We start from the raw sequence: 15,359 nt of genomic DNA, 5'->3' as shown, positions 1-15,359 counted from the left end.
TCAATTTCTTAGAGATCATTGGCACAAGACATTGTCATTTTCTAACTTATTAGGGTGACTTGATATTCTAGACAGTAGGAAGATTCTTGCTAGAGTTGAAGTAAGGTCATCAATATTTGAGCAAATTCGGGGTCGCTAGTTAGAGGTTAAAAGACTTTGCATTATTCATGATTAGGTATTGAGTGATGAATCCAACAGTAATACCATTGAATCTAATGGGTTTTGAGATTTGATAGTTGAATTTGTGTTACAAGGGTAGATAACTTGATCTAATTGATTTTGTGTGAGGCTCACAACTTTAGATATTCTATTCTCGGGTACAACAAGATATATAGATATTTGAGGCAACATTATTGGTGGAGTGGTGTAAAGAGAGATGTTTCTAACTTTAAATCTCATTGCCTATGCTTTCAATAGGTGAAGACTAAGTATTAGAGACCTAGTGCTTTTATTTAGAGGCTGCCCATTCCCAAGTGGAAATGGAAGCAAATTGCCATGGAATTTTTTAGTGGTTTTGTCTTATAATTCTCATGGTTACAATGGTATTTGGGTCATTGTGGTTTAGTTGACTAAGTCAACACACTTCATCCCTATTCATATGTCCTTTAGTATTGAGAGGTTGAATAGTATCTATGTTTGTGAGATACTTCATCTGCATGGTGTGCCTATATCTATTATTTCAGAATGGGGTTTAGTGTTCACTTTGAGATTTGGATAGTTTTTGAGTAGGAGTGGCGTACCTAGATGGATCTAAGTACAATCCATCCTCAGACCGATAAGCAATTGAAATGGACTATTCAGGTTTTTGAGGATATGCTCCGAGACTTTGGTATGGACTTTTAAGGTTATTGGGAGCAACACTTAGCTTTGGTGGATATCACTTATAATAATAGCTATCATTCGAGTATTGAGATGATACCTTTCGAGGCTTTATATTGTAGGCGATGCCATTCTCTAATTTTATAGTTTGAGACTTCTGAGATTAGGCCTTATGGTATTGACTTGCTTCAAGAGTAGTTGGATAGAGTTAGGTTGATTTAGGATAGGTTGAGGCAAGCTAATAGTAGAAGAAGGTTTCAGCAGATCGTATACTTCACGCCTTGTGATTTGGAGTTTGTGACCCGGTATTCCTCCATGTATCACCCATGAAGGTATGATGAGGTTCGAGAGGAAAGACAAGCTTAGCCCAAATACATTGGACACTTTGAGGTTCTTTGCACATTGGTGAGGTAGATTATAAGTTATCCTTACCTATAAATTTTGTTGTTGTCCATTTGGTTTTCCATGTTTCTATGTTGCAGTTTTACATTCCTGAGCCTTGTCACGTGCTTAAATAGAAGGCAGTTTAGTTGGATGATTGGTTAACCTTTTTGAAGGAGCCTGTGCCCATATTGGCTAGTGATATCAGACATTTAAGCACTGGAGATATTCTATTAGTTAACATTCATTGTAGGCATAACCATGTAGAGGAGGACACTTGAGAGATCGAGAGCAAGATGTAGAGCCAGTATGCTCACTTGTTCGAGGCTTCAGGTACATCTGGGTCCATACTTTAGCGGACAAAAATTCTTTTGGTAATGGATATTTTAATGACCCTCTAGGTCATTTTCTATATTTCCGCTAACTTTTGTTGTTTAGAGTGTTCTTATAGCTGCCCCAAGTCATTTGTGACTTGCTGGAATTTATAGTTTAGTTACCAGGCAGTTCATTTGATTTTTAGAGCCAATTCCCTATTTTAAATCCTTCACTCATTCGAATTGGCTAACGGACAAAAACATCAGTCAAATGACGTCGTATGCCAAGTCTGACTATTCCGATAATTCTAAAACATTGATTTTAGGCTTGGTGGATCCTTGGTTTGGGTCTCGAGGCTTTCAGACTCATTTTGAGCTATTGGAAGGAGGTTAAGAAAAATGGAAAGTGGGTGTGGGACCCAATTTTCACTAAAATAACCTCAAATGGAAATTACAACTGCCATTGAATCTGGAATGTCAAATATCGTAGGGTACCCTAGTTTTTGTGTTCATATACTGGGTTCTGAATGAATTGGCAGAGACTTGGAAATCTCAACTGGTGCTGGTGCATCGAGTATGAGACCAGCCGACAACTTAAGTGACCTGGATTGGCTCACTAGTATAGCATAAGTTATACACGTGTTGTATAAGAGAACACTGCTTAAGCAATATCAGGGCCACTTACATAACAAATTATAATGATTTGATTTTTGGTGATTTTTGTAAAATATTTATTATTATGTGATTTGACCATTTTACCCTTTCCCATGGATGCTTTGTGATATTTTGGGGTGTGGGGTTAATTAGCACAGTTTCCAATGCATTTTACCGTGATTTGTCTGAGTTTGTTATTTTTGGTGGCTTGAAAAATCCTTATAGTTTACTGCAATCAACATTTATTAATCTGTGCATCTGATGGAAAAATGGACAATAGATTCAGAATACTTATTTTAGGTTGGTAACATGGTCGGTACAGTTTTATGCCTTTTATATCTCATTCCAATCCTTGATTTGGAAATAGTATAAATAGGCTCCTAGGGGTCAATTTTGTGATGATAACCTTTTTCGTAAATTTGATAATACCATTGGATCCGAAATGTGTTTTACAATTAAATTTTACTATTGAATTATGTTCATAGGGTTCCGAATAAGTTTCGGGGGTCAAAAATAAGTTTTTGACATTGCTGGTGCTGGTGAGTTCATGAAAGCACAAGAGGTTCAAAAGGGGGAGGGATTCCTCTCCATAAATCAAAACAGGTACCGTAAATCTATTAATTTCTTACCACTCCACCCTCTTATTCACTACTTATACTTAATATTTACTAAAACCATGACATGCCATCATAACTCTTCCTAAGCTAAAGTACTCTCCTAAGTCATCTTGACCAACTTTCCTTACTCTACATACTGCGATAAAATCTATACCCAACTTATTACACCTTAGAAACTACCTAAGGACATACCACCAATTACTCACTTAATAGATACATGACCCTAGCTATATATTTTAGTCAACTTAATGTCTCTACTTTTAGGTTACTATTCTTCTCACTTCATATTTCTGGTTTCATAATTCATTCTACTACTTATGAATTACGACACCCCAATCAACACTATCTCTCAGTTGACAACACTACTCAAGAAATAAGATACATACTTTCCATTTTAATAAAAGGTCAAACACATGATTCATATAAATAAGAGTGCTTTCTTTCAAAATGGAGAACTTAAACATACTAGTGGCATCCCCTAAAGCCTTGTGCGATCTCTTAGATTTTTTATGGATCTATCTAAGATCACCACAATGATATGAATCTAAGATTTACTACTTCTATCACCTCAAAGATCATGCAGATATAAAGGAATTTCGTCCATGCATGAATGAGAGTAAGTTTCTTATGCCGCAACTCTATTGCATGAACTAGAGTATGAAAGAATTAGAAATAACTCTTAAATGCCTTATAGCCTCTTAATTATAAATGTGACGCTTGTCATACCCATAATTAAGACTCTACTGGATGTGACTTCATAGATCCACTATGATGTTTGATCCTTATACTCGGTTATCAACTTTTTCATGAGCCAGGCTATAATACCCCGAGAGTACACGCTGGATGCAACACAGTGCTTACGATCTCAAAAGACCATAAGATAACCTATTACTAGTACCTTTTACGAGCACTGAGTATAACTTATATCAAAATATCATATACAGAATTTAACTGAAAAATGTCATAAGGTTTTACAATATAGTTTTGATAATGTTTGTACAACAATACTGACAGTACTGATAAAATGATTGATGATAACTACGAAAACTGACCAACTATCTCTACTAGTCTGAAAAGCCTCTACTAACTGACTATGAAGCTGAAGGGACAAACACCAACTAACTCCGACTGAATAGAAAGTACAAGCTAATAAGGTAAACTGAGATAAATAAACCATGTCCTTCAAGTATGAGGACTCACCACTGCTACGACTGATAATCTAGTATGTCTATATGCGATCAGGGATCTGAGCATCTAAACCTATGATATTTAACATCATAGCACAAGAAACAAGTATGCAATGAATACTTTGAATGTACTGGTATGTTCAATGAGGTTAGGCTAATATGCATGGTTTCATATGCATGAGTAATAACTGACTGAATGAATAGCGTGAAATATTGAGTAAGAATGCATGAAAACTGTAAGGACTGAGAAAGTATGACCAAGTATAAAACTTGATTCTGAAATAGTTTGTGAACTTAAAATTCTGAAATACTGATAACTAAATAACTGATACTATATGATATGTTCAAGCAAACCTGAAATTGATTTCTAGACTTAGACTGTAGGTGCTAGCTATAACCGACATGCCCTAATATCCTATCAGGGTCCAACCTATAACCCCAGCTAGAAAGGTTTTAGTACTGTGCCATGGGTACCAACAATGGATGCATGTATTCACTAATTTAATGTCCCGAAGGATGAGAGTGTCATGCCTATCTAATCGGGGACCCCTCAAATCTACGGTGACACTGTAGGTCTAGAACCTAGGGATTACTACTAACTTCTTATGCCTAATGATAGGGAAGTCAAGTTTCTCATGCCTACTAGCAGGCGAGATACCATCCCTATGTTCACTTGGTGCTAAGTTATACTCCCAACTGAAAGACGTTGATTTCTGAACTAATGTAAGTTTGTCTACTTTTGACAACTGACTGAACTGTTTGTGTTAATGGTTTATCTGAAACCATTCTGAAAGTACTAAAAACTAGGTAAATAGCTAAATTTTAGGTATTCAATCCCCCAGGACTCGATAGTAATAAAAATAAGATCACAGTGAAACTTTGAGGACATGACATGTAAGAACTTATTCAAAACTCATTCTTGTAGGCATTTCATCAAACACTTGCAAATCATGGCTTAAGCTAAGTATGGGAATAGTTTTAAAACTTGTAGTAATAGCATGATTTCAATACTAACATCACCAATTAAAGCTTAAATCAATGAAAAACACCATTCAAACATGTGTGATTCAATAACAAAAACAATTATGTGTAAATCATGGTATAAATTGAAATTCACAGGACTTCATGGTTAAAATCATAATAACCTATAAGAAAATCAGAGATTTATATTTGAAATTAGATTCTTGGACTCCATTAGTGGAAAGGTCCAATGTATGAACATTTAACATACGTCAAAATCTTAAATCTTGAAGGAGAATAACTTTTCTTAAAGGTTCTTTAATGGTGATGTTTGAATTCTTGAGTTTTCTTGAAAAAAGGGCTTGAATCTTGTTCTTGGGGAATGATCTTGATAGAAACCCTAATATTGATTTATAGGATGATTGAGGATTTATGATATTTAAGTTGATGGAATTAGGGGTTAAAAAGGTGGGAAAAAATCCAAAAACCTCATTAAAATCATCATTACGTCGTTGAACGGGTCCGGTTGACGGTTTGGGGGAATGACTGTCACTCTGGTAACTGACCGTCACTTAAACCATTAGTTTATGGTTAAAAATTAGCTCACTTCCTGAGGTTGATGGCCTGGATTGATGGTCCATCACTGTCTTAACGGTCCGTCAACCTGGTCGTCGCACCTCGACAGTTGGATAGCTATCTGGTAAAATAGGTATAACTTTTTACCCCGATATCAGATTAAGGTAAAATTGGTATAGTTGGAAGGATAATTAAATTATGTAACTGATGGTAGATCATGAGCTCAAAAATTCTTCGTAAAACTAAAGATATGTTCGTTTGAAGTTTACTTTAGCAACAACATTCTCAAAAACTCAATCGTTAAGGGATATTTTGATTTGTCCAATAGTTAGGAGTTATTTGAGGCTCTAATATATGTCAAACTCACTCATAAAACTGACAAGGAAATATAATAAAATTCTCATGAGCTTGAAGCATGTTTTTAATATTGGTTTTTATTATCAGGATATTACAATATCTCTCCCTTGGGAACAATCATCTTTGAATGAGACCGGTTAGACTGAGAGTACAGAACTAAGGTAACTGGGAACATATACTGAATATGTATGATAGGAATATGATTACATGACTAATTTTGAAAAATTATACATAATTGAATTAAAATTTGTGTATGCATTCAATGACATGAGAATGGGTATAAGACTAAGTTAGAAACGAGAGAGACAACTTATAAGTAACCATTACCTCAAGCTGGATTTGAATTCATGAAAAAAGGATGATAGATTTAGGACATGAAAAATCGCGTATTACATCTCCCCTATTGGGATATTTCATCCTTAGAATGTACTGACTTAACTGAAATACTAAGGAAAGATAGAGAACGGGACACTTACGGACAAAATCATGACTGAATATCTAGAATCTGAATATGAGGCATTATACATGAACTCAGTTGAACTCATAAACTACCAGGATGCAAGTATTTTCCCTCTTGGAATAGTCATATTCATGAGAATTCAGATAGTATGACTAAATGGAAACAAGGGAAACCATAGGAACTTATCTGTCTGACTGCTAAACTAAATTACTGGTTTTACGGACTAACTCATACTGAAAACTTATAATCAACTGGAGCATTTCTTAAATTCTCTTTCTAAGAAGTTCTAATAATATTTGATAGCAGACAATCTTGGGAATGATCTGAATAATACATCTTTATAAGGAATCCCATCAAGGCTACAATTCTGTAACACAGAGCATAGGCCTACGAAACCCATGCTAGGATAGAATTGCTATGCCTTAGACAATGCAACTGCTACTTTCAAGCTTAGACATACTCCTGGAATACTCCTTCAACTATACCTTCTACCTTAATACTGCACTTCACCTGAGACTACTGAAAATATTCGCATGGTCACTGATAACTCTTCCTACTGAAGTCTTAGCTGGACTGAATTCTCCCACCATGCTTAAGCCTACTTGAACCTATAAAATGCACACATAACACTGTAATACTAGTCTGAGTCATGAATTCAATACACTCTGTATTTCATAACTTCCCATATCCAGAATAATTCTGATGCCTCTTCAACAACTAAGTGCAACCTCTTACTAATTATTCACTAATGCGTAATGCATTTATCCACGTACACGCCAACATGACATTCAACCCTATCTTTATAACTACAGCCTCATGTAAAATAAACATGTAATAATCTATCCTTAACATGAAACATTTACACTGTCCCACCTAAGAAAATTCACATCACTATATAATTTCATTAGGAGAGGTCATTGAAAGGTTAAAATCTGAGGCCTGAAGCATGCATGAACACTATACAGAATTAGACACTTAAAAAAGGCCTCAAAAATAGAATATCAACATCGTGGATTCATCTAGAGACCTAAATTGAGGATATATATGACAAAATTTGAAGTTTGTTGATCATTAGCAGTGTAGCATAAGTCATGGGAACCAAGCATACTATATAACATGAATAAGTAAGTCATAAGCTGCATGACCTTAGTTTTGCATTTCTGAATTCATGGAACATGATTCTTGCTGCTGAGAGAACTAAAACTCCTCATACAAAATATTCGAAGTATACATGATTTTTATGGCAAATGTATGAATGTGAGCTATGTTCATGGAGATGACATGTAAGGCATGAGTAGATATAGTGATGACTAAAAAAAACTTACAATGGGATAGTAATGGGTTAGGCATCCTCCTCCCTTACTGCTATTCTATAACATACTGACATCATTATTGGGATCTGAGAGAATGACTTATTTTCTTATGCTATCATCTCCTCCTTAGCTATAAGACGTCATTCTAAGTCTGTGAACTACTTAATAAACTCTAAATAGAACTGAAACCACTTTACTCTAAAGTTAAAGATAGAAGAATATTCGTATATACTAAGCTCACCCTGAAAGACTACACTTGAAAATGTAAAAACTAATTGTTGATACTTCTTTCTGAGAAAGAACTCTTGACTTTCTATAGCCCCAATATTCATCATACAACAACTTAAAAAATGACTAACAAAATTTTCAAATCTTCTTTCTATTAGGTCAACCTTCAAAGATTCAAACTTAGATTCTAATACTTAACATGGATATCCCTAAACCTTTAATGAACCATACTAACTTCCTCCATTGCCTACTAATATTACAACTCTAAATCAAAATCTCACCATCATTCTTAATTTATATCAATAAACTAAATCTTGTATACACTATTTCAAGCCTACTGATTCACCTTTCAAACAACTAGCCCCATGAAATATAATCTGCTCGAAGTCAAATAACACTATATCCACTCCACTACTATTGCTAAACTCCTTTTCATGGTTCTAATTCTAGATCATATGATTCCATTGGATTTAGAGAAGGAATAAAATTATATGTATGACTCCTAAGTACTGAGTTACATCCCCTTCATTCATTGACTGGTGCATCTAGAAACTTAAACTGAATGAATCTATTTCTGAAATCAATAGAAGTGATTTTTTGGAATACTATAATCAAGCAATTTTTGTATATCCATCTAGCCAGAATAGGTTTACATATAGGGGTAGACATTGATAAAGGCTCTGCTAAAGTTTTGGGACTGACTCTGAAATAGACAACTATATAGGGGTTACAAAAGAAAGTAAAGATCTATCGTATAACAAAGCATAGACATAAAGATGAAGGACCTATAATGTACCTGTATCAACATTAGGAGAGCTTTCCTTATCCTATCAAGAATGCAGTACATATAGATTATTCTGATGCTGGCCACTGGTGGCACTGGAAGTGGCGCCCTACTGAGTCGGGTGACCAAAAAAAATTAGAGAACGGATGTAATGACTCCACAGAATAACCATAGGACATTCTCTGACTTTGTATCCTGGATCACCTCATCTAAAACACACATCATTGCTGGCTCTTAACACTCCATTATGATTTCTACCACATTCTCCGCAAAGCAGATTAGTTTGAACTCTCTTCCTACTACCCTGTGACTTAGAGCCTGGTGCTCTATCTCGATTACCATTCCTAAATTTAGGCACTGGTGCACTAGATGAAGGTAGATCTAGGGCTGAGGATTTCTGATAGAATTGGAAATGGTTGCCTCCCTCTGACCTTGGTATAAAACTACATGTCCTGTCCTTCTTAATCTCTTTCTCTCTCTCCTTACGCTTCTCCTACTCAATCCGTTGAGCATCAACCATAAGTCAAGATAGGACAATAACCTAATAATAGTTTTGATCAGCTATTGAATGAACTAAGGTAATAAAAGAAGCCCTAAATTTGGTATGAGAGATAATTATTTAGGTGTTCTTCCTGAACAAGAGGAGGTGTGGGCTGATTTATGTTCCTCCTTTCATTATTCCTTCTGGGAGATATTGTCTGTATACAAAAAAATAAGATGAGTCAGAAAGAAAGTTTAATTAGAGTGCATGCTCAATCGCATGACATGAATACTAAAAGAAGGGAAGTGTTTCCTAATATGTTTTGTAGTCTATTGTCCATAAGTGTAGTGCGCTACACACCCATGCACAAGACTATACTCAACGCAGCTTTCATACTCCCTAGAATACTTTAAAAGTATAGGCTCTAATGCCAAGTTTTTAATACCCCAAGAGTACACCCTGGATGCCACACAATGCTTACGGTCCAAAAAGACCAGAAGCTAACCGATGACTGGTACCTGATTTGAGCACTGAGTAGAACTGATATCAAAATATCATATGCGGAATTTATCTAAAAAATGGCATAAGGTTTTAAAACATAGTGCTTATAATGTGTGTAAAACAATACTGACAATACTAATAAAATGAATGATGATAACAACTAAAAACTGACCAACTATCTGTACTAGTCTGAAAAGCCTCTACTGACTGACTGCGACTGATGGACAAACACCTAACTAATTTTGACTTAATAGAAAATATGGAACTGATAAGGTAAACTTAGATAAATAAACCATGTCCTCAAAGTATGAGGACTCACTACTGTTATAACTGATAATTTGGTATGTCTACACGCAATCGGGGAGCTGAGCATCTGGACCTGTTATATTAAGCATCATAGCGCAAGAAATCTATATGAGATCAGAACTTTGAATTTACTCTTATGATAAATGAGGTTAGGCTAATATGCATGGTTTTATGTGCATAAGTAATAAGCGACTGAATGAATAGTATTAAGTACTGTGTAAGAATGCATAAAAAACTGTAAAGACTGAGAATGCATGACCAAGTATAAAATATGATTCTAAAATAGTCTGTGAATGTAAAATACTAAAATATTGATAACTAAATAACTGATATTGTATGATATATTGTAGCAAACCTGAAATTGATTTCTAGACTGAGACTGTAGGATCTAGCTATAACCATAATGCCCTAATGTACTATAAGGGTCCAACCTGTAACCCCAGCTGTAAGGGTGTTAGTATCGTGCCACGAGCACCAAGAATGGTTTCCAAGATCATCTAATCTAATGTTCAGAAGGACAAAGTTTTCATGCCAATTGGATGGGGGACCCCACAAATCTAAGGTGTCATCGTAGGTCTAGAACCTAGGGATTGCTACTAACGTCTCATGTTTATTGACGGGGGAGAGAAGTTCCTCATGCCTACTGATGGGGGAGATGACATCCCTATGTCCACTTGGTGCTAAGTTTTACTCCCAACTGAAAGACACTAATTTCTGAACTAATATATGTTTGACTACTTATGACAACTGACTAAACTTTTAGTGTTGATGGTTTATCTAAAACTATTCTTTAAGTACTGAAAACTAGGTAATCTGCTAAATTTTAGGTATTCAAACCCCCTAGGACTCGATAGCAATAACAATAAGATCATAGTAAAACTTTGGGGACATGACATGTAAGCACTTATTCAAAACTTATTCTTGTTGGCATTTCATCAAGCACTTGCAATTCAAGGCTTAAGCTAAGCAAGGGAATAGTTTTAAAACTTGTAGAAATAACATAATTTCAATACTAAAATCACCAATTAAATCTTAAATCAGTGAACAACACCATTCAAATGTGTGGAATTCAATAACAACAACAATTACGTGTAAGACATGGTATAAATTGAAATTCATGGGAATTCATGGTTAAAAACATAATAACCTGTAAAAAATCATAGATTTAAATTTGAAATCAGTTTCTTGGAATCCATGGATTGAAAAGGTCCATGGATGAACATTTAACATAAGTCAAAAGCTTAAATCTTGAAGGAGAATAACTTTTCTTGAAGGTTCTTGAATGGTGACGCTTGGATTCTTGAGTTTTCTTGAAAAAAGGGCTTGAATCTTGTTCTTGGGGAATGTCATGATAGAATCCCTAATTTTTATGTTTAGAATGAATGAGGACTTATATTGTTTAATTTGATGGAATTAGGGGTTAAAAAGAGTTGAAAAAGACCCAAAAATCTCATTAAAATAGTCATTACATCGTTGAACAGGTCCGATTGACGGTTTGGGTGATAGACCGTCACTCTAGAGACTTACCATCACTTAAACCATTAGTTTATGGCCAAAATATGATCTCACTACCTAGGGTTGATGGCCTAGCTTGACGTTCCATCGCTGACTTGGTGGTCTATCAACTTGGTCGTCGTACCTCGGCAATCGAACAACTATCTGGTAATATAGGTATAACTTTTTACCCCCAATATCGGATTAAGGTGAAATTAGTATAGTTGGAAAGATAATTCAATTTTGTAACTATTGGTGGGTCATGAGCTCAAAAATTATTAGTAAAACGAAATATATGCATGCTTGAATTTGACTATAGCAATATCCTTCCTAAGAACTCAATCGATCAGGGATATTTTAATTCGTCAAATAGCTAGGAATTATTTGAGGCCTTAATATACATCAAACTCACTCATACAACTTAAAAACACTATAATTTGTTTCTTATGAGCTTGAAGCATGGTTCTAATATTGGTTTGGATTCTTGGGGTATTACAAACTCTCCCCCATGGGAACATTCATCCTAGAATGAGACTGGTTTGACTGAGAGTACTATACTAAGGTAACTGAGAGCATATACTGAACATGCATGACTGGAATATAATTACATAACTTATTCTAAAACATGATAAATGATTGAATTAATTTCATGTATACATACAATGACATGAGAATTGTTATAAGGCTTAGATAGAAAGTAGAGAGTCAACTTATGAATAACCATTACCTCAAGACGGATTTGGATTTGTGAAGAAAAGATGAGAGATTTAGGACATGAAAACATGGATATCACAACATCTCCCCTTTAGGGATATATCGTCCTTAGAATGATACTGATTTTGCTAAAATACTAAGAAAAGATTGAGAATGGGACACTTATGGATTGAAACATTATTGAATATCTAGAATCTAAAACCAGGGTATAATAAATGAACTGAGCTGAACTCGTAAACTACAAGGATGCAAACATTTTCCCTCTTGGAATAATCATATTCATGAGACTTCGAATAGTATGATTAGATGGAAAGATAGGAAACCATAGAAACTTATCTGTCTGACAGCTAAACTGAATTGCTATTTTTATGGACTAGCTCATACTGGAAACTTACACTCAACTGGAGCATTTATTCAACGCTCTTTCTTAGAATTTTTAATAATATTTGAGAAAAAAGAATCTCGGGTATGATTTGAATAATACATCTGTATAAGGAATCCCATCATGGCTAAAATTTGGTAACACAGAGCATAGGCCTACGAATCCCAAGGTAGGATAGAATTGCTATGCCTTAGACAATGCAACTGCTATTTTCAAGCTTAGACATACTCCTGGAATACTCCTTCAACTATACCTTTAACCTTACTACTGCACTTCACCTGAGACTACTGAAAATATTCACATGGTCACAGATAACTCTACCTACTGAAGTCTTAGCTAGACTGAATTCTCCCACTATTTTGAAGCCTACTCGAATCTACAAATTACACATATAACACTATAATACTAGTCTAAGTCATGAATTCAATACATTCTGCAATTCATAACTTCCTATCTCTAGAATAATTTTGATTTCCCCTTTAACAACTAAGTGCAACCTCTTACTAGTTATTCACTAACGCGTAATGCATTTATCCACTTATATACCAACATGACATTCAAGTTTATCTTCATAACTACAGCCTCATGTAAAATAAGCATGCAACCATCTTTCCTTAGCATGAAACATTTACACTCTTGCACCTAAGAAAATTCTCATCACTATATTATTTCATTAGGAGAGGTTATTAAAAGGTTAAAATTTGAGGACCTGAAGCAAGCATGAACACTATACAGAACTTGACACTTAAAAGAGGCCCGAGGAATAGAATATCAACATTATGTATGCATCCAGAGACCTAAACTGAAGATATACATGACAAAATTTGAAGTTTGCTGATCATTAGAAGTGTAGCATGAGTCATGGGAACTAAGAATATTATAAAATATGAATACATGAGTCATGAGCTGCATGACCTTAGTTTTGCATTTTTGAATTCATGGAACATGATTCTTACTGCTGAGTGAACTAGAACTCCTCATACAAAATATTGGAAGTATACATGATTTTTAGGGAAAATATATGAATGTGAGCTATGATCATGGAGCTGACATGTAAGGCATGAGTAGATATCGTGATGACTGAAAAACCTTACAATGGGATAAGAATGGGTTGGGCATACTCGTCCCTTACGGCTATTCTACAACATACTGACATCATTACTGTGATCTGAGAGGATTACTTATTTTCTTGTACTATCATTTCCCCCTTAGCTTCAAGCCATCATTCCAAGTCTGTGAACTACTTAATAAACTCTAAACTGAACTTAAACAACTTTACTCTAGATTCTAAGATAGAAGAATACTTGTATGTACTAAGCTCACCATGAAAGACTGCACTTGAAAGTGTAAAACCCAACTGCTAATACTTCGTTCTGAGATAGAACTCTTGACTTTCTATAGCCCCAATATTCATTAAGAGAGCTTTTAGTGCAATTCTAGTGAACCAACACAAACTCGATGCGGTGCGTTGGTCATTGCATTGATGCCATTAACGCAGTGCATCGGCATGCGCATCACTGGAACGCTTTCAATCATTAAAAGCCCATGTCCAGAGGGTTATTTGGGTTATTTTTCCACCCTTAATCAGCTCTAAAAATACAAGATTCATCCCTTAAGAAGCAAAATACACTCACTTTCTCTCAAATTCTCTCAAGAACAAACCCTAGCTCATCAAAGAAGATTCAAGAAATTCACCATCAATATTGAGGAATTCAAGCACCAAGGTATGTTAGGTGTTCATCCAAGGGTTTCCTTCCACCCTTGGAGTTCAAGAACCTCTTTTAATACTTCAAGTTTATTGAATTCATGAATTCCATGTTAGGCTTGAATGTATTCATGATTATGATGTTAATTGGGTTTCTAATTTATGATTTATTACAAGATTCATGTAAATTTATTTGACATATTTGTAGTATTATGTGAATTCAGGTTAAAGCCCTTGAATTTGCAAGTTGGGATTGGTAATCATGATGCCTATATGTTGATTAGTATTATGTGCATAGATTTATTCCTCAAGTGTTTGATAAATTGCTCATGTGGATTAAATGGGGAAATTATGACATGCTAGCATATGTACAAGCTTATATCTTACCAGTGTTTGATAAAATATCTCTATGAATGAGTTATGAAAATTATAATACTTTTCAAGATCATGCTATGCTTTACTTTTCATGTTATCGAGTCTTAGGGGTATCTAATACCCGACAATCTAGTTGTTTACCTAGAATTACAATATCTTCAGAATAGTCTCAGTGATGTCACGTATTGTAGTATTCAGTCAATACTGAACTCAGTATATCCAGTCAGCAAATAGAACTTAGAACATTTAATCAGTTATAGTACTCAGTTAACTCAGTCAAGTTCAGTCAGTCACACGATCAGTAATAGTTCAGTCTAGTCTAGAACAGTTTACAAATCAGTTCAGTGTCTATTCAGTTGGGAGTAAGATTCAGCACTGAGTAAACCCAAGTATGGAAACTTACCTGCCAATGAAGGGTATAATCTTTAGAAGCAGTCCTTATATTCCAAAACTACGTATCCAGCATAGGTTGAGACATCAACCTGCCAGTTGAGGGTACCACCATTCTCGTTCAGAGCACCTGCTAGATGAGGGTGACTCAACACTTTTCTTTACTCGTGGTAAAATACTGACACCTTCCAACTGGGGTTACAGGTTGGACCCCAAATTAATTTATAGAAAAGGCATGTTGGTTAGATGATTACCTCCCATAATTTCAGTTTCAGTTTCAGTCTTAGTATAGAACTCAGTTCAGTTTTACAAAATCAAGACTATCAGACATAATAACCCATCTCAGTATAGAACTTAGTTC

Source organism: Capsicum annuum, chromosome 7 (assembly GCF_002878395.1).
Source record: "Capsicum annuum cultivar UCD-10X-F1 chromosome 7, UCD10Xv1.1, whole genome shotgun sequence".
Lineage (NCBI taxonomy): Eukaryota > Viridiplantae > Streptophyta > Magnoliopsida > Solanales > Solanaceae > Capsicum > Capsicum annuum.
This window is presented reverse-complemented; position numbering follows the sequence as displayed.